General features: G+C 47.6%; 1 protein-coding gene across 1 annotated transcript in view; it reads left to right on the top strand.

Moving 5' to 3' along the window:
* The window catches only part of SKI (SKI proto-oncogene), a 101,960-nt gene that overhangs the window by 34,979 nt on the left and 41,974 nt on the right, over window positions 1-25,007 (top strand). The gene's annotated exons all lie outside the window — the stretch shown is intronic.

The raw sequence follows: 25,007 nt of genomic DNA on the forward strand, positions 1-25,007 counted from the left end.
TGCTGCAGCAGCAGACCTTGGGGGAAAACATGAACATGAAGATTTTGGGGTTTGCTGTTCAGAACATGCCATGAAATCCTTCTCAAAGAGATGAGGTGTCTGTGGAGCAGTTCTGGGCAGTGCTGACCCAGGAGCACATGACATGAAGGGGGTAAACACCTCAATGATTCAGCAGATCTGATACTTCTCTCAATTACACCAAAGAAAAGTAAAACTTGAAATAACTATATAAGGCTTCCTCTTTGCTGACTCGCACGCTGTGTACAGTCCCAGCTCCTCCCACTGAGCTCTGTGGCCATCCCTGTGCAGGGTGAAAGTTCCAGCTGCCCAGATGTGACAGGAGTGACATCTGACAGAGGCACTCTGTGCATTGCCCAAATGCCACGGTGGTTTCATACTGGAACAGAGCAGGAGGCACTGCTGGGCAGGGCAGGAGGGGCTCAAGGTGCTCAAACAACTCCAGCACAAGTCAGAGAGCAGTGTCTGAAAGCAGCAGCAAGAATTAAATACGAGGAAGGTTCAGCTGTGAACGTGGAATGTTTTTAAAGTGATGGATGATAAAAGACCCATCTCTTTTTTTTTCTAAAGAAGAGAAGCTGATTAATTTCTGTTTCTGAATAGTAAAGAGCGTTTTAAAACAGCCATACCTGGTTAATATGAATCATTCTATAAACTGTTTTTTCCTCCCACACAGCACAGAACCTCCAGATTAACAAATATGCTGGAATGCAAGAGGCACATCTGGTCTGCATTACTGCAGGCCCGGCTGTAATCACATGAGAAAGCTACCTTGGGTTTTTATGTAGAAATGTTTGTATTATACAAACCCCTGTTGCCAAGCAATTTTTATTAAAACAGCCAGTTTATGCTCAATATAGTGTCCTGCTGAGGAGCTCGGAATGCCATGAAAATCTACTCCCAGCTTCCCTCCCAGTGCTCGAGTTCCAGGGGCCGAGCGTCACCAGAGGAGGAGGTGATGGCTCTGAGCTTTGTCTGAAATTCCAATTTCCCTTTGGAATCTCCAGTTGTTGCTGCCATCCCCACAGCCTTGCCTTGTCACAGTCACAGTGGATTGCTAAGAAAGGAATTGCAGCCACCATTTTGGCTGTAATGACATGGAAATTAAAATATCACTACCTAGGCTAAGCTAGTACCACCATTTTGGCTGGCTATAATGACATGGAAATTAAAATATCACTACCTAGGCTAAGCTAGTACTCCAGGTGGGCCTGGATTCCAAAAGTGGGGAATTAAACCAAACCAGATTGTAGCCAAGGGGAGCATGGCAGGGTCGGTTTTGAGGGCCTGAGGGTTTCTAATGATGCATGGAAGATTAGAAATGCTTACTTTGAAATCCCAATTCTCAGGACATAATTTTAGAAGTTGCTTAGGATAATTCTCTTAGGGACTTAAAATGATTAAGATTTACCATGTGCTTTAAAGATGCTTCACATTAGAATACTGATCTGACCTGACTAGCAATGCTTCCCAGAACTTGAGTCTAAAAGTGTAACTGTAAATCCAGAAGTTTGGCTGAGTGAAATTTAGGTAAATAAGTGTCTGTGAAACTTCTCACACTCAAGGCATGTTCATTTAGACATACTGGGGAGGTGACTAGTAGTAGAAAGCTGGAAATAAATGCTACAAAATTATTTTCCTCTTATCCTGCAAGAGTTAGAACAGTTGGTACCTTGTGGTAGATTAGGAAAACTTCCCCAGCATTTTTCAAGATCTGACACTTCTGAGTTAAGAATGTGTTTCTTTTCCTTTTTTTTGCCTTTCCAACTCAGAATGTGCTTCAGCAATGGTTACACACAGCAAACCTGAACAAGTGGCACTAAAGGTCATGAGACAGGAAGGGGAAGAGGGAGGTTTTTTTGGTTGTGTCAGTCACAACTGTCTGCAGGAAACCACAGAAACCTGCCCCAGTCTGGGGGATGTCCAGTCACAACACGCGTTGTGGGCCAAGTGGTTCCTTCCTGTCCTCCAATTCTGCATGTCCTCAAACTGGGAACTTTCCTTTCTTCCCCCCCTGTCCATGGGAGAGCTGGGAGCTCTCACAGAGTGTCTGCAAGTTTATATCCTGCCCTGGCATGGATTGTCTGGCTTTAATTTGGTTTAAAATGCTGTTGATGAACAAGCAAAGAGGGGCTGCAGGTGCCTCATCCCCTTCCAGTGCCCTTTCCTGCAGGGACACGGCTCTTCCTTAGAAATTGAACGTGCTCTTTCAAATAAATGTGACAATCCTCGATGGTTTCTGCCTCCACAAAGTGGTGAGCAGTTTGTAGAATGAGGCCCTAAGATTTTACACATCTGGGATCCACTACATGCTGCGTCCACATGGAAAATCTGCATAATATTTAACCTAATGGGTGAATTTCAACTCCTGCAGCTAAGTCAGAGCAGCTGTACTTGGAATGTGTGCAAACAGCTCTGATAAGAATGGTCTTTTTGTTTAGATTTGTCAGTTAGGAACATCTTAATTTTAAGTACAACACACAAAAAAATACGAGTCTGTTGCTGTTGACACCAGTTTAGTTTTAGTTAGAAACGGGTGCAGCTCTTCAGTGTAGGAATGATGTTGGTGCTCCTTTCCTCATGAACAGTTTAATTGCTCTCCTTTAAAGAGAAGTTTAAATCTCCAAGGGAGTGTGTGCCAGACTCCTGACACGCATGACAATTGAACTGTGTCTTTTCCTGCCTGCTATTTAACAACACTATTGGCATATAAAATCACTTAACTTGAATGACTTGGCCTAGCTGAAAGTGCTGGTAGGTGCAGAGATAAAACTGAGGTAATGAAGTAGTGTTGTTAACATAAAACTGAATTTTGCCTTGATGCTCTTACTACAGTGATTATTAAAAAAAACCCCAACCCACCATGCCTGTCCTGTACAGAACTTGTACAGCTTAATAAATCCATATGCAGTCATGCACTGAGGTGCCACTTTCCCTTATTTATACAGAACATGCTCATTATATTTAATTTTTGAGTGCAGGAGCCCTGTTAGAGCTATAGATGTACCACCTTTTTTGAACACATTTTCTTGGCACAAATTGGTGTGTTTTGTTGGTCTGTCACATCAAGCAATATCCTTGTCAGTGCCAACTAATTGCTATCAATCATCTGCTGAGCATGAAAGGCTGGTCTGAACGTTTATTAAAGCACGTTAGGAAGCACAGGACACACGGTTCCTCCCCACAGAGGAGCCTGGGAGGGAACAGGCTGACACATCCCCGAGCTGGGCGCTGCCTGGGTGGGTGGATGGAGCAGGCGTGAGTGATTTATGGCAGGATTTAGTGCCTGTCACTTGAGAGCGAGTGTGAAAGTGGTCAGGAGGAAACCATTCCTCCCTGATTGCTGCAGGGACCATCAGGGACCATCTGCCTGCTCACACCCGGCTGCCAGAGCTGCTGCTGCTGCTGTGGGCTGGGCATGCAGGGCAGCAGGAGTGCAGGTGATGCTGCAGGAGCAGAAATGATCCACAGCATCCACTCGGGTCAGGAGGGCATCATTGACTCGAGCCTCAAGTTCTCCCTCTTGTTAAATCATCTGCTCATTTCAGTGTGTGTGCCTCTTGGCATCCAACCTGATGTTTAAATTGTGTGTAATTTATTAAGATAACAGGAGGCTGTAGCCTGGTTGTCCAGAGCTGTTCTTTTCCTGCCTCCCTTCTTCTGGGTCCAGGATCCTCCAAAGCTTTACAAGGGCTGAGGAGCTGCTCCTGCATTTCCCTGGATCCTCCAAAGGCTTTTCAAAGGGTGAGGAGCTGTCCCTGCAACTCAAAAAGTGTCCTCCAAAGCTTTGCAAAGGGTGAGGAGCTGCTCCTGCATTTCCCAGGTGTGTTCCAAAGGCTTTGCAAAGGGTGAGGAGCTGCCCCTGCATTTCCCAGGATCCTCCAAAGCTTTGCAAAGGCTGAGGAGCTGCTCCTGCATTACCCAGATGTGTTCCAAAGGCTTTGCAAAGGGTGAGGAGCTGCTCCTGCATTTCCCAGGTGTGTTCCAAAGCTTTGCAAAGGGTGAGGAGCTGCTCCTGCATTTCCCAGGTGTTCTCCAAAGCTTTGCAAAGGGTGAGGAGCTGTCCCTGCATTTCCCAGGATCCTCCAAAGCTTTGCAAGGGCTGAGGAGCTGCTCCTGCATTTCCCTGGATCCTCCAAAGGCTTTGCAATGGGTGAGGAGCTGCTCCTGCATTTCCCAGGATCCTCCAAAGCTTTGCAAAGGGTGAGGAGCTGCTCCTGCATTTCCCAGGTGTGCTCCAAAGCTTTGCAAGGGTGAGGAGCTGCTCCTGCATTTCCCAGGTGCCCTCCCCTGGCACAGCCGTGTCCAGCAGCTCCATGTGGATCCAAGGCCCCAAAGGTCAGAGCTCTTGTGGCTCTGAGTGTTTATCACCTTCCCTTGCTTTCTCAGGAGTCCCATTTCAGTCCCATCATCAGTCCAGGTCAGGGCTGTTGTCTCTTTTTTTATGGCTCTTGATGTTTTTTTAGGGGAAGCAGTCATTCCTTCTCTTTCTCACAAGCTCAACTGAAAGTTCTAGAAATGGCTCTCAAGGTTTGAAACGTTTTTATTCTTTAAGAGAAGATGAGTGTTCACCTTAATTTTAAAACAAGACATAAACTTCAAAACCCAAAGCAATTGCAAGTCTTCCCAGCTGTCTGGAATAACAGCCTGAATGGAGGAAAACGAGCAGGGTTGGAAATAAGGGAGAAACAGCTGTGCCTCATTTTGGCCTCTCTTTCCTAACAGCAGGAACCCTTTTCCCACTGAAGGACTTGGAGACTGCAGTTTACTGGTGCCCAGTACACTCATAAACCATTTTGAGGGCCCTTAGGATTTTTTTTTTTTTCTCTTGAAAATGTGAAACATAATTCTGGAAAATGTGACTTGCTATGACAGCAGGCACAAAAAAAAATCCCCCCAAAAAACCCCACCTAAATTCTGAGGAGAAGAGAACAGGTTTGGGGAGAAGGAGGAAGAATCACACTCCTCCTCTCCCCCTTTTTAATCTGGTGGAGCTGGGTAAGTAACACACATTTTGTGTCTTGTATTTAAATTGTGGTGATGGGTTTGGAGGAATTTTCCCAGATAAATATTTTTTTTTTCTGACTGGAAGATGTGTTTTGTTCCTGCAGTTCTATTCTGGAATTCTGTTACGTATCTTCTGTTGTTTCCCAAAGGATTCCTTGTGCTTTGGGAACTTATTATTTAGTAGTAGTTTAGTTCTCCCTCTCCCCTTATTTATTTAAAATAAACAAACAAAAAGTGGACAAATAATCATTAAAACACTTGAACACCAGAGCAATGTATTATTCCTTCTTGTTAGGAGTCATTTATCTTACCATTCATACTCATTGTCATTAAATTACATTTTAATTTCCTTGTGAACGCTATAGGAAAATATTTTCCAAATGGATTTCTCGAGAGCTTTGCTGATAACAGGCAGTAATGGGGCATTTTCCTGCAAAAGCACAGCAGAGCTGCTGTTCTGTATCACAGAATTTGAATGTATCTTTGGAGAAATATCCAAGAGCCCTGATGGCTTTGCCCAGGTGGACTGTTAGAGGAGTGCACGTTCCCCAGCTGCAGATCAGCTTTCATCATTCACTGGGATCTCTCCTAATCCATCACAGGCGCCTTCAGAGAAAGCCCCAGAGAGGTCTGCAGGAGAGCTGGGCTTTCGTGGGGTAGCCTAAGTAACAGAACACAGTCAAAATATAGAAACAGGGCTTTCCATTTCCTATGCTGCTTTACAAACAGGCTAATGTTTCAGGATAGTGTTGTATTTTTGAGTTTTTTTTCCTTAAAAATAAGCAATACAAGGCCCAAAAAGAAGCATTTGCTCATCAAAAATGAAGGCTGTGAACAGGTAAAAAAAATGAAGATGTGTTTAATTAAGATAAGGATCTGCATAGGAAAAGGAGAGGGATTATAATGCACTTAAGGACTAAATTTTTGTGTCCTCGTGCTTCCAGGGAAGCCTCAGTAGTCCTGACTGGGAGCCCTGGGTTTGTTGTCCAGTGGAGCTGGGCTTTGCTGTGGCAGTGCAGGGGCACCGTGGAGGGTTTGGGTTTGGAACCATTTCCTTTGCTGGGGTTTGCAGGTGAAGCTTTGGTTGCTGCAAGCTTAAATTTCATTTTCAAGACATTAATTCAGAAGTATTTGAAATATGCATTTTCCCCTTTTCCCCCCAGTTAAAATAAGATCAACCTGAAGTTTGTCAGCTCTTGACTTCTCTCCTGAAGCCCAAGCTGGAGCTGTCCTGGAAGTTCCCAGCTGCAGCTTGGTGGTGTTTCAGTGCAAGGAGTTGTTCACAATCAAAGTTCAGCACCTTGGCTTCTATTGAAGTTTTCCCTTTTTGTCACAAAATATTGAAAGTGAGGAAGTGAGTATTTGTTTTTGGTTGTCCAAACCAAAACCACCTCAAAAAGGTTCAGGTTCTGGGAAGCAGTGAGGCTTGTGTTGGTTTGCAGGTTTGTCATAGAGCGTTCCACAAAGTGTTATTCAATCACTGCCTGTATTTTTAGTCACAGTTTATTTGTGTTATGGTAGAAATCAGAGGTAATAAAAACACAATAGAGGTTCCCACTGCTGGGAAGTTCAGTACATAATCCCAGAGAAAACTGAAAAGTGGAGGAAGAAAACCCAACCCCCCAATGTGCATTGGTAGATGTGTCCTAAAACCAACCCCAAATCCTGCCAGCTTCCATTGGCTTGGTTATCAGGCCAGAGCAATTTCTGAACTGCAGAAAGCAGGAATGCCATTGTGTCCCAGGAAATAATGATCCTGCAACATTTACATCACACCAGATCTGCCTGTCACTGTTTGAATTGTGGGACAGATCTCATTCCCAGCTGCATTTCCAGAGGGAATCTGAAAAAGGCAGGGTCACAGGGAGGTGTCCCTGTTGGCTGTGGAACTGGTTACAAGAATATTTGCTTTTTTCTGGTGTATGCAGTGACAAGAGCCTGCTCTGTATTTGTACACAACTTGAAAGCAGGATGATTTGCATTGATGGCACGGACACAAGAACGGACATATGGATTGTTTAGAAGGAAGTGAAAGTTGTTTTGTTTCTGCAAACTGGAGCGGTTAAAAATACATTGTCAAAAAAATTTCTAAACCCACTTTTCCTTCAGGCAATTCAGTGAGAGCTTGTTTAGGGGTTAATATTGCATGCTTGAGTGACTTGAAGTTGTAAGAACCCTTGGAATGTGTAAAGAGGGGAAGGATTCTGGAGATAAGGCTGAACTCTGAACTCGGGGCACAATCCAGTTTACTGTTAATCTCCCCCATAAAAGCAGCATCAGCTGTCAGACCCAGCCAGGACTCCACTCCTCCTCTTCACCCTGTCCAAATTCAGAAATTCAGAATTGCACCTGAGAGCAGGGCAGGGAAGGTGCATCCTGTGATTCCTGGCCTTTGAGGCACACAGGGCTGGGGTGGGAAAGAAGGAAAAGAGAAGTGTTGGTCTGAGGTGGTTCAGTCTCATGGAAACTGAATCCTCTCACAGGGGAGTTGGTGTTTGTGGGTTCATTTGGGTGTTTTTAATCCCAAACCCATTGCTGTGACAGCCCATGATCCCCCAAGCCCATTTCCATTCCTGGGTGTCACTGGGAGCTCTCAGGGACTGCATTGTGCAGCTGTAGAACTGCAAATTCAGAGTTACCTGTTAGTGTCAGAGCAGGGAGCAGGGGGAGCAGAGACACCCACTGCAGCTGTGCTGGCATTCCCAAATGCTTCCGTTTCAAAATGGTGAAAATCTGGCACAGACGTGACTCCAGGTCAGATATTTCATCAGTAGAGGCCTGTTCTTTAGTTTGCATCTCAATTTCCTTTCTTTCTTGGGATTGTTATGGTTCCCTCCTAATTCCACAGTGAAGTTCTGAAGTAGTTGCCCATGTAGGAAAAGATGGGAGTGAACAGATTTGTGTGAATCTTATTTTCTTACTTTGGTTCTGTGGCAATCAGTCTTGTTCATGGGTTTAATCTTAGGTATTTTATGGGAAGTTAAACCTCTTTGAGTTGATTCTAGAACACACAGAAATAGTTTGTGATTATAAACAGAAGTAGGACGAGATTATTGTTGGATCATACCTGCATCTTGATGGTAATGGTCAGCTTGAGGGTATTTGAAACGTGGACTTAGCAGCTGTTGGAAAATCTGCAAGGGGAAAAAAGCACATAAACTTTAAATCTGGGAATTTGCATTCTTTGGCAAAAGCTGATTGGGAATTTGCATTGACTGCCCAAGCAATGACTGGGCAGCTGGTGACAATTAGATCTCTTTATCTTGCTTTTAGCACCTGATGTGCATTGACCTTCTCTCTTGCTCCTCCAGAAATGAAGGGATGTAAAATCATAATTTGTTTCCAAAACCTTAAACCACTCCCACAGGCAGAACAAACTCCATATATCCTATCTGGAGCAACAATTTGTGATCTTACTAAAACCAGGAGGTTGCTGTGTCATCCTCACTCTCATTTCCTCAGTATCTTCCCTTTTTACATCATTCCAGCTGATTTCCTGACCTAGGACATCATTAATTTTCTTGCAATCAGGGTGTATGGGGGAATTAAGAACTGGGCATGGGTGTGAAGGTCAGGGAGTTGGTTTCTATTTTTGCTGCTGAGTGATGGGCTTGAAATCCTTGTCTCTGTTAACCTGCCTGCAAAAATGGAGATAATGCTGCTTATAGACTTATATGAAGCACTTAGAGGGTTATCTTTTTTGATAGGCTGCTTGTTAGGGAAGGATAAAACGGCTTGAGAGCTTGTGCCAAAACTAGACTGCACTGAACATTTGGAGAAATTGATTTTAATTTAAATTTTCACTCTCGCTGCTGGTGGAAGCCAGAAGGGAAGGAGCACTTCAAAAAGCAAGTCTCACTGGCTTTTTTTTTCTTTTTGGGCTCTTTTTGGAAGGTGGGAGTGAAGCAGCTCCCACAGAAGAGGTGCAACCCATGTTTTTAATGACTGAGGCTGGGGGATCACTGATGAGGCTGAGTTCTTATTTAAACCAACTTTCAAACCCAGCCACTTGTGCTGAAGGACACAGTGCTGGGAGGTGCAAAAAATGCCCTGTTCTGCCATTCCTTTTCAAACAGGGCCCTGCTAATGTGTGCAGAGGCTCTTAAGAGATTGCTAAAGAAAGGATTGGACTTTTGAAAGAGAAAACAGCAGAAAAAACACCCACAGGACTGTAAATGGGACCTCCAAAATTGCAGGGCAGGGATGGCAGAGCCTTGGGGAAGTCATTATTAAGAGATCATTATTGGGAGTGCCAGATTCTTTTCAGTGCCAGACTTGGTGGTGATGTTAAGGATTCCCTATTCCCAGTATGAATGACATATTTGGGATTACAACTCCCGTGTCCCACTGGAATTGCTGGGATTCCTGTGTGTGTCCCACTGGGATTGCAATTCCTGTATCCCATTGGGATTACCATTCCTGTGTCCCACTGGGATTGTCATTTCTGTGTGTGTCCCACTGGGATTGCAATTCTTGTATCCCATTGGGATTGCTGGTGGTGTCCCACTGGGATTGCTGGTGGTGTCCCACTGGGATTGCAATTCCTGTATCCCATTGGGATTACAATTCCTGTATCCCATTGGGATTACAATTCCTGTGTCCCCCTGGGATTACAATTCCTGTATCCCACTGGGATTGCAATTCCTGTGTCCCACTGGGATTACAATTCCTGTGTCCCACTGGGATTACAATCCTGTCCACTGGGATTACAATTCGTTCCCACTGGGATTGCAATTTCCTGTTGTGTCCCACTGGGATTATAATTCTGTATCCCATGGGATTCAATTCCTGTGTCCCACTGGGATTACATTGTTCCATGTATCTGCCACTGGGATTGCAATTCCTGTATCCACTGGGTTGAACTGGTGTTCCACGGGTCTGTTGGAATTCCTGTGCCCTGGATGCTTCCTGCAGTCCACCTGGTCTTGCAGAGGTGCCACGGGAGGTGTAAGAGTGTCTGGCTCTGGCTGGCCCTTATGGAGCCCTCACCACTGGGCTTCAAAGGTGACTCGAGGTGTAAAGTTCTGCTGCTGAGCAATGCGACCTTCTTAAGTTGAAGGTTTAAACCTTCCCAGAGGTGAAAACAAAGGCTGAATACAGAGCTGTAAATGCTGTCACCAAGGAAGTGACTGACTGGGTTTGTCTGAATTTACAACCTTCTGAGAGAGCCCAAAATGCTCTGCTTACATTCTGCCTTTGAAAGAAAAGTGTCCTTTTGGCTGTATTTTTCAGCCCACTTTCTCTCCCCCTCCCCCTTATTTTTTAAGCCACCATTTTCTTCCTATGCTTGTTCTCTAGGGTTTTTTTCTTTTTTGTCATTATATCATGTTTCTCAGTGGAGATGCTTTTTTTCTTAAAAAAAAAAAAAAAAGAAAGAAAAGCAGCCTCTCATCAGAGGAATGTGCAAGCAGAGTACATTTAAGAGCCACATTCTGTGCTGCCATGGCAACCAGAGTTTTAAAAATGATACCGTCGGTGTTCCAAAATGATGCAACCTACAATGAACATCAGGAATAATTAAGAAAAGTCGTGTGTGCTCCATGCTCAGGAGATGAAATGATGAGGGGACCATTTCTGTGTTGATTTTTTCCCCCTCCAAGTGATGTGTGCTGCTGTTTGGGGTGGGATTTTGCACCAGCAATACTCTCACAGGGGTCACTGGCAGGGTTGTGAGGAACCTCCTCATTTTTTCCTGAGGGGTTTTCTAAGGTTTTTCCCCTGCTGAATTCCTGAAATTGATTTATTTCAGTAACTGCAGAGCTGGGGTGTAGCTCTGGGATGAAGCTCCTGCTCCAGTTCCCCATGTTTGCCTTTTCCAGGGATTTCCAGCCCTTGCTGGTATCCACAGCCAGGAATTCTTGTCCCAACATACAGCCTGTGGCATAATATAAAAGCTCTGCATTTATTATTGTCCCTCCTTCAGCTTCATTTCCATCTCTGATTCTGCTGCCAGTGCTGGAGAGGGAGCAGTAAAACCTGCAGGTCCCAGGGGTGGATGCTGGTGCATGGGGGAGTCAGGAGGGCTTGGAAATGGCAAAGGTCACAGGTTAAGACCCTTCAGTGAGGAGCACAGGAGTCTGAACTTGTTAATGAAATGACTGGGATTTTTAGCTGGGTCAGGAAAGGGAGGAGGTTGGGAAGGAATAGCAGCCCCAGCTTTTGGGAAGCCTCATGAGTTAATTGTGAATATTGCTGCTAATCCCATGAACTGGATACCTTCTCCTTCCTCATTTTTTTTCCAAACAAAAAATTAGCTTTTTTCTAAATTAACTGTTCAGTCTATTTAGGAGAATAAGACTGAATCCTGCTGTTTGCCAGACATCTAAGTAGAAATTATATCTGCTAATTAAATTAGTACAATCCAAATAGCCATGCAAGTTCCAAACAGGATTGCTGTGCTGGGGGAACTCAGTGCATTTCCAGTTGGAGGAGAAACATTTCTTTAGTGGACAGGGAAGGTTCTGCTCTTTTGCTGATTCCTCAGATCTTCATTACCAGCCAAACAAAATATTTCAGACATAGGCCTGTGCATGAAGATAGTGTAAAACACCAAAATTGCTTCTGAACTCCACCTCCTGAAAAGCTGTTAAGTTTGTCTTTCCTTTTCCTGCTCTGCATGTGTGTGTTTTTTATGCCCAAACACAGACAAGCCTCGAGAAACAGGTTCTGTATCCCTTCAAGGCTGTTTCACGAGGACCTTAAACAACAACGATAATAAAAGAGAAAACCCAAACCAATAGCCAGAGCAGCGAATGGTCCAAGGCCAGCTCAGTGCCATCTGTTCCAGCAGGGTGAGATTGCACATCCCAGCAGTGTAATTGCCACCCACAGCTGCACCTCCACACCCCACGCTGCCTTCCCCTCCTCCAGCATCCCCGCCCGGCCAGCGAGGCAGAAACAGCTCTGTGGCAACGTGGGGTTTCTTCTCCTTAATTGTTCAGGGTGAATCCGTGCAGGAACACGGAGTTCATGCCCCAACCACTTCCCTAGAGTCTGGTGTTATAAGAATCTGATTTCTTTCCTCTTTTGCTGACGAGACAGATTGAAAGTGTGTTTTACGGGCACACCCTTTCAGGTTTCTCGATCTCCTCTCTTGCATTAATTTTTAATCACTTCCTCCAGTTGACATGCAACAACGCCTCTGAGGACTGGCTGGATTTATTCTCAGGCAGGCACTGCTCAGCCTTTATCAAAAAATCTGAGGTGACATGACCTTAAAAAAGGGATTCTAATTTCAGACAGGCTGGTGTGCATTGGCTTCAGGGGAGCTCCTGGAGATGGGAACCACAAAAACCCCCCTTGCACTGCGGAGCACATTTCCTGGGCTATCACGTGTGCCTGCTAGCAGAGGATTCCTTGTGCAATTATGGAATTATGGAAGTGCTGCCCAGTTTTCAGGCAAGAGAGAAAGGTCCTGCTGGCTCATTAACCCTCTTGTTCTGAAGTTTTAAACTCAACAAGGGAAGTGAATACTTGGGGATGATGTGAATGTCTGTGTATGGATATGCATTCAAAGGGTCTGTATGAAATACTCCATAGATGGTTAAAGATGCAGTTTCACTTCCCAGGTGATGTGCCAAATTCATTACAATTAACTAGAAAACCAACACGGGGGGAGGGGGATTTATATATTTAGTGTGAGTAACCTTCTCATATTTTTAAAAGTGTCCAGCATGGCATCTATGGGATGCATTGTCAGTACTCAGCTCCCAGGCGCTATGGGGGCAGATTTTAGTGCTGAACCCTTGCTGTCTGTCTGGCAGCCTTTGCTGCTCGTTCATGGGCTGAGAATCCGGGTCAGAAACCCGCAAGGAGCCGCGGGTGGGTTCGGGGAGGAGCCCTGGCACCTGCACAGCCCGCAGGGGAGGAGAGCAGCAGCTCAGCCCATGCAGGTGCTGCTTTAAGCCCCTGCTCAGGGCTGCCTGTCCTGCAGGCACGGGAGGAAGTCATGCGGTGCTGCTGAATGGATTTGCCTTGGACACAGTCCCAGCCGGGGAAATTGTGTGACAATTTTAGGGCAAAGGTTCCCCTTGGGTGACATTCGACAGTATTTCAAATATCCCGTGTGCGTTCCCCGGCCCTGCCCTCCTCCGCCTCGAGACAAATCAGGCCACGGAGAATTAATGAGCTGCTGGCTGGGGCTGCCCCGCGCCTCCCGGGTGACAAAGGGTGACAAAAGGTGACGGAGGGTGACAAAGCAGCGCTGGGTGCGGGCCGGGCCGGGCAGGCGGCTCTGCAGAACGGAGCCGAACGCTGGGACAGGCCGGGGCACATCCCCCAAGGGATGGCGTGAGGGAAACAGCCAGGGATGAAGGAGCGGGGGCCGGCAGGGAGACCGGGCTCTTCCAGGGCAGAGCCCAGGCTGCCCCGGCTCCTCCAGGGCTATAGAGGCCGGCAGGGAGCCCCGGCTTCTCCAGGGCTGCAGAGCTCTGGGTACCCGGGCTCCTCCAGGGCTGCAGAGACCGGCAGGGAACCCAGGGAACCCCGGCTCCGGCAGGGATGCAGAGCCCAGGGTACCCCGGTTCCTCCAGGGATGCAGAACCCAGTCTCCTCAGGCTCCTTCAGGGATGCAGAGCCCAGGCTCCCCAGGCTGCCCCGGCTCTTCCAGGGCTGCAGAGGCCGGGATGCAGAGCCCGGGCTCCCCAGGCTCCCCCAGGGATGCAGAGCCCGGGCTCCCCAGGCTGCCCCAGAGATGCAGAGGCCGGGATGCAGAGCCCGGGCTCCGCAGGCTCCCCCAGGGCTGCAGAGGGCCGGCGGGCGGATGCAGAGCCCGGGCTCCCCAGGCTCTCCCAGGGATGCAGAGCCCGGGCTCCCCAGGCTCCCCCAGGGATACAGAGCCCGGGCTCCCCAGGCTCCCCCAGAGATGCAGAGGCCGGGATGCAGAGCCCGGGCTCCCCAGGCTCCCCCAGGGCTGCAGAGGCCGGGATGCAGAGCCCGGGCTCCCCAGGCTCCCCCAGGGCTGCAGAGGCCGGGATGCAGAGCCCAGGCTCCCCCAGGGATGCAGAGGCCGGGATGCAGAGCCCGGGCTCCCCAGGCTGCCCCGGCTCCTCCAGGGATGCCTGCGGGATGCGTCAGCGGCGGCAGCCGGGGCGGGCGGGCGCGGGGCGGAACAGCCGCAGTCTGGGCTCCAGCCTCCTGGCTAGACTGGAGAAACTTCTAATTGAGTTCCTGAGCCTCCCCTCCCCTCCCTGCAGCTCAGCTGAAAAACACCCTGGCTCCCAGCCATGCCCTTTCGCAGTGACCTTGCCTGCAAATAGCGCGCAGGAATTTTTACAGGCGCTGTGCACTTGGAAAAAGGGCTGGGGGGGTGACAGCAGGGAGCTGGGGAGGGGGTGCTGGTCCCTCGGCTTTAAAGCCAAATCCATCAGCTTCCCTTGTCAGCCTCCTCCCCCTTCCCCCCCAAAAAAAAAAACCCACTGAGCCCATGAATTGCAAATTTCGATTCATTGTGCTTTCTCCTTTTTTTACAATGCTATAGATTAATTTCTGTCTCTGATGGTATGACAAATTTTAAGACACTAAAGATTGATGTAACTGATTGGTTTAAAGGGAGTTGTTTTGTGTAGTGGCAGGATGATACACTCCTTGCACATAGAATTATCCTTTGACATGTATGTAAAAAATATGTACTTAAAATGTAGGGAGAGTGTGTGTGTGTATGGACCTATAAAAATGTTCCTACATCCAGTTATGCATGAACATAATGTAAAACGATCCTGGTAATGGCTGTCTCCTTAGTGTATATACATAAAAAGCAGCAGCAACCACTGGCTAAAAATAACCCCAAATTCTTCTCTCAGATTACATCAATTAAACTTAGAACATTTGATGCAAAAAGTTGGGCTGGTAAATTCTGGTTAAGAATCCCTGGTTCTGGGATATTGGGATGTGGAAATCCCCAGGGCAGGGAGACACAGGAGCCACCCGTGGCTGTGCCACCTCCTGTCAGCAGCACTAAGTCAAATAATGAGCTTTTCTGCGAGGGACGAGTATGACCCGTGTCAGCAGAGGTGTCAGAAGGGATATTCCTGCTGGAGCTGCGTGGTGCAGCCTCTTGGAGCTGGGGATGTTCAGCACTTTGCAGGATCCTGCTGTTCACACGTTGCCACCTTGTTCTCAGTGCCCGAATCGCCTTGTGTAACGTGTCACTGGTATCACACTCTTCAGGCGTGTGTGTGTTCAAACTTCACGGTACAAAAGGGAAAATTGATAATCTAGAAGTGGCTTTAATTAAAACTTGTTTTTCTTGTTCCTTCTGCCGTGTTTGTCTGGGGCAGCCCCACTCCCTGCAGTCAGCAAGCTGCTTTTCCCTGCTCTCAGAAGTTCAACTGTTGCAATCAAAGGTAATTTTGTTTGTGCAAGATACTCATCTCCAAAGGAAGGGCCAAGAATAGGGGTGAAAGAGAGGACAGCAGGCTGATGACTTAAGTGTTCCTGTCAGGCCTTTCTGACAACCCCAATAATTCTTTAATGGCTTCCTAATAAAGGGTAACATCATTATGTCTGAGAGGTTTTTTGGATCGCTTTTCTACTCATTTGCTGAAGGGAATGAATAAGAAGTGGTCAAAACCAGCAGACTTCTGTGCCTCCACGCTGTGTTGAGAAGATGGTTCAACAGTGTCCAAGTTCTTTTTAGCTTTTATACAAAAAAAGGAGTAATAGACTAAATTGTGTTGCACGTAAATTCAACTGCAAGATTCACCAGTACACATTTTGCTCCTGGCGCTTTTTGTGTAAGCACCCCAGAGTCTCCCCAGAGGGTTCTGGTACCTGAGGGATCCAAAAGGAAAAAAAAAAAATATTCTTCTGTTGCAAGATAGAATTTGCTTAGTGTGACTTTCTCTGAGACATATGGTGCAGCAGCACCTGTTTTGTAAGTATGATCTCAGTGCAGAGAGAGCAGATCCTCGAGAATAGAGGAAATTTCTGCTCTCCTTCCCATAATTCCACCTGGCTGCCACCTGCTCCCACATTTAATTGGCCTTAGTCCCTTGGCTTCCCACTCCGACCGCAGGGTAGGCAGGAGGAAGCGGAGACAGACAGTGAGTGTGCAAAGTGTTGTGGGGAAACAAAAGGGACTTGGAAAGAGCAGCTCAGGGAGAAGCTGGGCTGCTTTGTGTGAGCCTCACCATCCCTGGGGACACAGCACAGCTTCTTGGCAACCTGGGCCAAAAAACCTCTGCACTTCTGCACCATCCGCTGCTCCTGGTGCTTCTGGAGTTCCCACCTTTCAGGTTTGGAGCTAAGATAGTGGTGATAACAGCTGGGAGGATCCAAGTGTAGCTGGCAGCGATGGAGCCACACACCAGGGATAAACATCCTGACAAAATTGAAGTGTTTATTTGCATGTGGATGTCACTGCTTGGTAAATCCTAACACATCTGGTTGCCACCACTGAGATTTGCCAGTAAAAAGGAGGGTGTTTTGCCTCGTTTTTCCCAGAACAAAGTGAGCGTGGTTGCTCATGGAGAGGAGCTTTGAGAAGCTGATACGGAACAGATTTCATTCCTCCTTGGCCGTGTTCACCCCACCCCTACAGAACTCAACCACCTTTTTTCACTCACTTACTATGACCACAGATATTTAACCACGGATTCTTAACTCAATCTAACCACACTGGTAGCCGTGGTGAAGACGAGCAGCTTCGGAAGGAAAAGGTGGTAGTGACACACAAACCTGTGGGGATCTGTCTGCAGAGCTGAGCACTGCTTGAAACCCTTCTTGTCTCTCTGTCTCTCTATTGCGTGTGTTCCTTGGAGTTAGGGGCTCAGAGCACTTGAAATGAGCACTTTTGTATGAGGTGGGCCCTGAGTTACAGGCAGAGCTGGGGTGGATCAGAGCAGTTCTTGGTAAAGCCAGGATTCCTATCAGTGTTGTGCTGTAAAGTCAGCGAGCTTTCCCATTCTGAGTGAGGCCTGCAGTTGCTTACAGTCTTACAGCACATTCTGAAGTGTTCTCCATCCATTTTCTGCTGCTTTAAATACTCAGGTCTGAACTATTCTGAGTTCCTGAAGCCCAGAATTTCACTGACACGTGTTGGGAGATGCTTCTCAAATAGCTCTGGGAAGCCTTTTTCCATCCTAAGGTTTTGCTTTTGCTGCGCAGTGGAGCTGGGGATTTCATTTCAGCACCTGGCTTGGGGGTCAGTGCATGGACAGCTTCTCCCTCCCTCTGAGCAGGCAGGAAGAGGGAGGAGAAGGACATCCGGAGGAACCAAGGGGCTTAGGAGGTGTCCAGACTGTCTGCAGAGCGTGCTGGATAATCTGGGGCCACGAGACACTCCCAGGCACTGTGAGGTGGCTCTTGCTGATCTGCAGCATTAATTTAAGGTTCTTTCTATGTTAGTGCACTTTCACTTCCTTTTCTAGAAAAACAGCAAACTGCAGCTGAATGCTCCTGTTACTGTAGGGCCCTTGTGCAGCAGTGGGGAGAGTCTGTGGAGGGAGGAGATAAGAAAACCACCTCACTTGAATGAGAATTAATTGCTTTTGCCTTGGTTCTGGAACATTCCTAAGCATAAGACTGTAATGGTTACTTTAATATGTAGAGCAATATATGAAATTGTCTTTTTTTCTCCAGGAGCCTTTGAGTTTTCTTTAACTGCTGCCTACATGAGAGGTCAGAAAGTGCAGGAAGCAGAGCTGACTGAGCTTTCACTGCTTACATGGAGGAATATGTGCACTGTTCTTCTGTCCAGTGCCCAGTTTTCAGTGTTTGGGACGCTGTTGGATTCAGCAGAGGAAGGAAGAGACCAGGATGACCCTTGTTTAGCTCTCCCTCAGTGATCTGGCTTATAGCTTTTGCCTCTCACCCCTCAGTTCTTAATGGATTTTAAAAGAGTTTAAATAGTTGGACAGTGATGGATGTGGGGGCTCACATGTCTGCACGTGTGGAGAAGTGGGCATCCACAGGCAGTGTCCATAGCAGACATTCCAAGGTGAGCTGTCTTTTTTTGGTCAATTAGAACTTGAGAACAGCCTCAGTCCTGCTCTGTCTCACAGTTCCTGGCTGTAGACGTGACCAGGCAGGCAGCAAACACACACCCACCGTGCATTGTTACACCTGTGCTGGGGCTGAAACAGAACTTGCACCATTACAGAAACCATTTCTATAAAATCTGTTCTTACAGGGCATTTTGGTTTAGCTTGAGGCTGCTTTATGCTGCAGTAAAGAGAGTTTAGTGCAGTTCAGAACGCACTGCACAGCCCATCCCCAGCCTCCAGGCACACAAATGGGAGCATTCCCAGCTGTTTCCCAGTGAAGCTGAGTTGCCCAGGCCCACCTCTGGCCCTGTCACAGAGCACAGAGGTGAGAGTGAAATGCAGTAGCAGAGCAGCAGGAGCTGCCCCTAAATCATCTGGCAGTCAGGCAGCAGAGCAGCGCCGGTGCCAAGTGCGCCTTATCGGCGGGGCTGATAAGGGAAGGTCAGTGCCCTCAGAGCTGTGTTTGCAGAGGTGTCTGCACAGTCAACACTGCCTCTGCTTCTCTGCCTCTCCTTCAGATTTCAGGTAGAACACCTCTGGCTGCTCAGAGGAGCCAGGCACTGCTGAGCATCTCAAGCTCCATGTGCTCCGTGGAATAGCGTAGTGAGGAGTCTCGCAGCCAGCTCCAGTGGAAGCTGAGACTAAGGATATGTAAATTTAATTCCTTTGCCACATAAATCCTCTGTAAGTATGATCTAAATCGTGTTAATCCAGATCTGCAAAAAGGGGCCTTTCTTTTCCTTTTCTTTGGGTTTAAACTCTTTGGAATAGGAATTGCTTGTAAATGCGTGTGCTCGCAGCGCTGTGCTCTTGTCAGAGGTCTGTAAAAACTTCTGCAGGGTCCCTGCTGAAAGAATGGGATCCATTGGAAGTTTTTGGAGAGAGTGCAAGGTCTTACTGAGCTGAGAATTCTTCCGTCTGCCAAGGAGGAAGCGAGGGCAGAGATAGCCTGGTGCTGTTTGATTGCAGAACAAAGAAGGAAGTCATTAGGCCACACCCTTTATGTGTTCCCTTCCCCTGCACGGATGTGAATTTCGGACTGAGACTTAAAGAATCCTAAAGGTAGGGGTGTGTTTGTGCCCTAGAAAAACCAGACTGGATGGTACAGAGTCCTCACGAGCTGCTGTGCACCCACTGAATCTGGGTTTGCTGCCAGCTGAAACAAGAAGTTACGTATGATTCTGTTTTTCTCCTTTCCATATTTCTTTTTTCCATTAGCTTTAGAGTCAGTTAATGTTTATACAGACTGAGTCACTCATCCCTACCCAGCCACCAAAGAATGCATTTAATTCACAGCTCAAGAAGCAAACTGAATGTTTAAATTGACTCAACCTTTGTGGAGGCTTTGATCCATTCTGGAGCAGAGTGACTAAGTGAAACCAGGGGAAGTCAGATTGCAGTACCCAGCTCACGACTGTTGCTGTGGGATCATTTTCACAAAGAACCCTGAATGTTACAGCACTTTGGGAGTGGCACTGGGGGCTCTGGGCTGGGACAATGCCTGCTTTCTGCAGGGCACCACACTGCAAAATGACTGGGCAGCAGCCAGGTCCTGCAGACCTTTGGGGCTCTGCTTTTAGAAATGCCAGCCCCTTCCAGGGCTTGGATTTGGATACCTTGGAGGGATTTAATTTTCACAAAGTGCTGAACACACATGCTCTGAAAAACAGAGGTGCTGGAAACTTGTCCTGTGCAAAGCCTTGCTCGGTGCCTTTTTCAGAGTGTGCTGTTAAAAAAGTCAGTCAGATGTGGCCAAAGACACAAAGCATTAAAAGAAACCTTTTCTCTGTCGTCCCCATCTCATCTTCTGTCCTCAGTCCCTCTCCCCCATTATTCCTTCCACTTCTGGAGCTCTGAAGGATTTGAATGCAGCTGGATTTGAGGTGTAAATAACCAAGCTGTGTGTGGCTGGCTGTGGGAAGTGTCAGGATCTCTCCTCCAGGGACTCTGCAGGATCTGGAACGTGTCCTGGCCAGGCTGCAGTGCCATGCTCCTGTCTCTGACCACCATTCCATACTGAACCAAGGGCTCCAGAGCCTTGCAGAAACGGGGTAAATTGTCTCTTTTGAGCCCTGCAATTCCTGTTGTACGTTTTCTGGGGAGCAGCCAGAAATCCCTGCACACTGCCTCTCTCTTCTCCCTCTTATGCACACTTTGTCTCTCTAGCTTTTCCCTTGCCTTTTGTGCCAAGAATGTGGTGGGGGAAGGGGGAACCGCACAGGAAATGCCTCTTCTTTTCTCTAACGACATTTCCAGCTGCATTTGGATGGGAGAATTCGAGGAGGGGGAAAGCATCAAATCAGTGGAAAGTTGTTCAGCTGCCAAGTCAAACTGGTACATTTTAGCTCTGGAGACAGTAGAGCCTTTTCTCCTGAATTTTGGCCCATTTTTAAAGTTCCGTTTTTGGAAAAGCAGGGGGAAAAGAAGTTAGTGACATCAGTGCTCCTGGTTTTTATTTATATACGTATTTTTTTCTGCAAAAATGAAGCTAAATTGCAGCTTTGCTTCTAAAGGTTGAAAGTGCAGTGGGGTTTAGGGAGGCTTGAGCAGGGTGATGCCTTTTTCTTTCATAGCAAGGAGTGCCTGCCTGCCTCTCCATCTTTTATCATCTTTTATTATCTTTTATCCATCCAGCCACCCACGTGCAGAGCCACAACCTCCTGCTCTCATCTCCTCCTCGGTGTTGTTGTTGTTCAGTAACTCTCCTGTCACACCTGGGGCATGGGCTGAAGCAACAGCCTGCAGTGCAGGCTCAGCCCTTTTCCAGAGCTGGGGATGGATCCTGCAGGGGTGGCCTGGCAATTCATGAGGTGCCAAGGACGCAGAGGGGGCAGCTGCAAAGTGGAGATGGAGATAGGACAGGAGATGAAAGGTGTTCCAGCCAGACAACAGCATTTCTTCTCTTCATCTCGCTCCAACGAGGAGGAGGAGTTCTCCCAGAGTTGTCTGAAGTGTTGCAGGAGATGGGCTTTGCCTGTGGCAGGCTAAATTTGGAGTTTATCTCTCTGCTTGGTTTGGTGCCCAGCATCCTGAAATCTTTTGTTCAACTCATGTTCAAACAATATTCTTTTTGTGGCCTGTGAGAGTAGAACTTGTGGTGGACCTGACAGAAGTGGCAAGCACCAGGATCGTTCCAGTGGTGCCTGTTACAGCTTTAACAGCTCGAGTGCTGTGGATTTTGCAATTGTTTGCCATATAAACTCTGTTTCTTTGAGTAAGGTGCAGTGAGACATCAAAGCTCTGCAGCAGTTTTACCTTGTGAAAATAATATATAAAAGGAGGAGGAAAGAAAAAGGGGGGGAAAAAAGCAGCTTGTTATTAGCAGCCTGGTTGTCTGCATTTAGAAAACCTATTAAAAATGCATCATGCTGAGGAGACAGTCTGCACAGTGTGTAAAAAAGATGGGTTGCAATAATTCTGTCTCGGTGTTTTGAACCACAGCCTCAGACAACACACACAGGATGGGGAAGGGGGGTTGGGAATAGAATTCTAAGAAAAGTTGTTTATTGCAGTGCAGTCGTGTCCTGGCCTGGAAGCAGATGCGTGACTGTGCCAGGGTCAGGAGGAGCTGCAGCAGGAGAGGAAAGGGCAGCAGGATGGAGGGGGGCAGAGCAGAGCCCCCCTGAGCTGGGAGCATCCTCTGGGAAGGTGCAGGGCTCAGCTGGATTGATCCCAGTCTCCCTTGAGCTGGGGTAAATCAAAGCTGCATTTCTGGAAGTCACATGGCTCCACACTGATGGGAATCTCCAGTATGACTTCACTGAAACACAGCAGTTGTTTGATTCTTCTTCTCTCTGCATTTGTTAAGGTTAACAGGGGAGCACAGAGGGAGCAGAATGTCTGGAGGAAGTGGGGGAGAGCAGAAGGTCCAGTGTGTGAATTCTCTGTGTTTGAGTGTGCTCTGAATGCCCTGCTCAGCGTTTCAGGTCACCACCAGCAGGGAAGGTGAATCACTCACCTGCCTGAGCATCATCTCCTGCCCACGAGGGCTCTGATGCTGCCAGGGTCACACTCTGTGTGCTCAGAGTGTGCCTCAGGCCTGGGCCCAGGGATCTGGAAGGTCTTTTCCAAGCCCAGCCCATGATGTGGGGTTCTGGTGGGGTCACAGGCAGGGTGTGCAGCACCCACACAGCCCAGCTGCTGGCCCAGGGCTTTTCCCCCCAAACCTGCAGTTGCTGATAAGTTTATTCTCTCCCTGGCAGCTCAGAGGAGCAGATGGGTGTAGTGCAGTGCCAGCTTCTCTGGAGATGCTCTGCAGCCTCCTGTCTCTGTACTTGGAGAGAGGAGAGGGGAGGGAGCGTTGGAGCTTCATCCTTTCCAGGGGTGAATCCCATTTGCCCACAAAGGCCAGAGTGACTGAATTTCCCTGTTTTCACAGCCTTGGGGAGGGTGGATGTCCTCTCTGTGAGCAGGCTCTGCTCTTTTCCCTCTCCCCTCTGACAATGCTGGGTTCCTTTATCTCCCTGCTCCCAAGCCCTGTTGTCCCTTTCTGCTCTCCAGAGGCACAGGGGAGGTCCCTGAGTGCCCAGGCAGGGCTGGGCTGGTGTTTCCTGCAGATTGGGAGGGAAGGAGCAGTGAGGAGCTTGGAGCCTGCCCCTGCTGATAGCAGGAATTGTTTTCACTTGGCATTTCCATACTGAGCTGTGCTGTTCTTACCTAACATTGCAGCAGAATAATTGTAATATAGCAGGGCTGGGAGTTCACTTTCTCTGGTGTTTTTGAAGTCTTTTTATTCAAAGGTTTGAAGCTTCTTGTGTTGAAAAGCAAGAGAAATACTGCAGAAAGCCCTAAATTGTGATAAATAATTTCTTCCATTTATTACTTTGTCACTCTCTCTTTGCTTCAGTTTTTTGTACTAAGATCTTTATGAAAATGCACTAAAGGAGTAAAACAGTGTACAGCAAGGTATTTTCTCATTTAAAACTTCACTTTAACATTGGGAACAGTCTCCTGCTCTTGCAAGCATAAATTCCTTTGGCTTAGATAATTGGGAGCTGTCTGATGGGCACACGTGGCCTTGGACACACAACTGAGCAGTTCTGCTCCTGCAGCTCAGATTAGGGCTCAGATCTGAATTGCAGAAAAACTGGGGTTTGTTCTTGTATTGTGGCAGATTATTGTGCCCTCTATATGTGCTTCCCCAGCTGCAGAAGGTCAGTTATAAACCTGTTTAATTTGTGTGCATTTTGGTGTCTGCAGAGTCCCACACCAGCGAGGTGTGGGGTGACACTGAACCCTGCAGTGACAAACTGCAGCTCCTTCAGTGCCATTCTGGGCACATAATTCCTTCTCTCTGCTCGATCCATTATGTGATGGGTGCTGTTTCACAGTGCCATTATTTGAGATATGCTGGGGGAGGTGGTTGTGCTGCCTTCCTGGACAGACCTCACCGGACAGACGGACTGAGCCTTCATCCTGAGCAATGCCTTGAAGGATCAGATGTGCTTGGCAGCCTGAGGGTATCCTGGACATTTCTTTCCATGTCTCTGTGTTTCTCTTGAGTCTGCCCTGGGCCAGGCTGTGTTTGTGGAGCTGGAGCCTGGCTCAAACTCGCTGTTATGTCGGTTTCTATGGAGGGAAAAAAACACACGGGCTGCCAGACCTGGAAGAGTATTAAAAAAGGAGAAGAAGGAAGTGGAGGGAGGGCGGTGAGGGGAGTGTGGGGTGGAGAAGAAATGTGATCCTCTTGTGCTCTGAAAGTGGAATCTTGGTTTCACCACTCACTCCCCATTTTTGAGTTGTGAGGGGTGGGTTTTGCAGCCTGAAGTCTGTGTGTCTTTAACTGAGGGCTGTTTCCAGCAGGGAGGAATCCTGACCATGAAGTGAATTCATGGTGGCTGAACCCATTTGGGATGGGAAACACGTTGGGGTTCACCAGCACAGAGGTGATTTCTGCAGAATTCTGGGTTCATGGAATGTTTCATGCACGTGCTTCAAACCCTCCCTGGCCTCCCTCAGGTTTTTCAGTCAGTCTCGACAAAGCTCTGCTTTTTTAGGAGTAGTTTCCAACTGGTTTTTTAGGAGTAGTTTCAAACTGGTTTTTTAGGAGTAGTTTAAACTGCTCCCTTCCCATTCACACCGTGGTTCCATTTCTGTAGGTGAATTTTCAAGTGGCTCAGTAGCCACCTCTGGCACCAGATAAAAGCCCCTGCACCCTTGAATGGCAGTGAGGGAGTTTTACCCTCTCCTCTCCATCTCTGGGAATCCTGACTGCAGGGAGGTGTTGGAGGCTCTGTAAAGCAGCGAGGTGTGACGTGTGCTGGGCTGCAGGGGAAGCACAGCCCAGCAATGAGGAATCACCTGCCCCACACTCATCCCTGGCCTCCTGACACGTGGCCACTCTGAAATCTCCTCATAGCTGTGTTTGGGATGATGCCTGGAATTGGTTTGGATGGCTTTGTAGCTTTGTGTTGCTGTGTCCCTAAAGGAGAGACCCCCAACCTCATTTCACTCATCCAAAGAGCCCTAAAGGAGACCTGGTTCTGTCTGCAGGCTCCCAAACCTCAGGCTAGAAGGAAATCCTGGGGTCTCCAGGTGTCATTATAATAATTCAGGCTTGGACTGAGGTGGTTGAGAGTTGGGAGCTGGTTGTGTGACCAGGCTTGGAGCTGCTTCCAGGGAAGCTGGGAGCAATTTATGGTTTTGTGCACAAACCAGACAGAATTTCTGTGGGTTTTTTTCCCCCCTGAGTTTTGGTTTTATTGGCTTCAGAAACAGTCACAGGACATATACAGGCATCTGTAGCTGAAGTGAAAAACCCCTCAGTGCAGTTTCTCACGGTTGCCTATTCAGTTGTTCCTCATTACAGGGAATATTCCCTCCTTTAAGACTTTAAGGTACATCTCTCAGAAATGCTGACTCATAAAACTTTGGTATCTTTGCCTCTGAAAGAAATCCCCAGCTCTGGTTTGTGTAAACTTTCAGATACTCATAAAAGTGTGTCACATTTGAGGCTCTTCTTGCTTCCGTATTTTATATTCAAAACCAAGACAATCAAGG

This window comes from Zonotrichia leucophrys, chromosome 21 (assembly GCF_028769735.1).
Source record: "Zonotrichia leucophrys gambelii isolate GWCS_2022_RI chromosome 21, RI_Zleu_2.0, whole genome shotgun sequence".
Lineage (NCBI taxonomy): Eukaryota > Metazoa > Chordata > Aves > Passeriformes > Passerellidae > Zonotrichia > Zonotrichia leucophrys.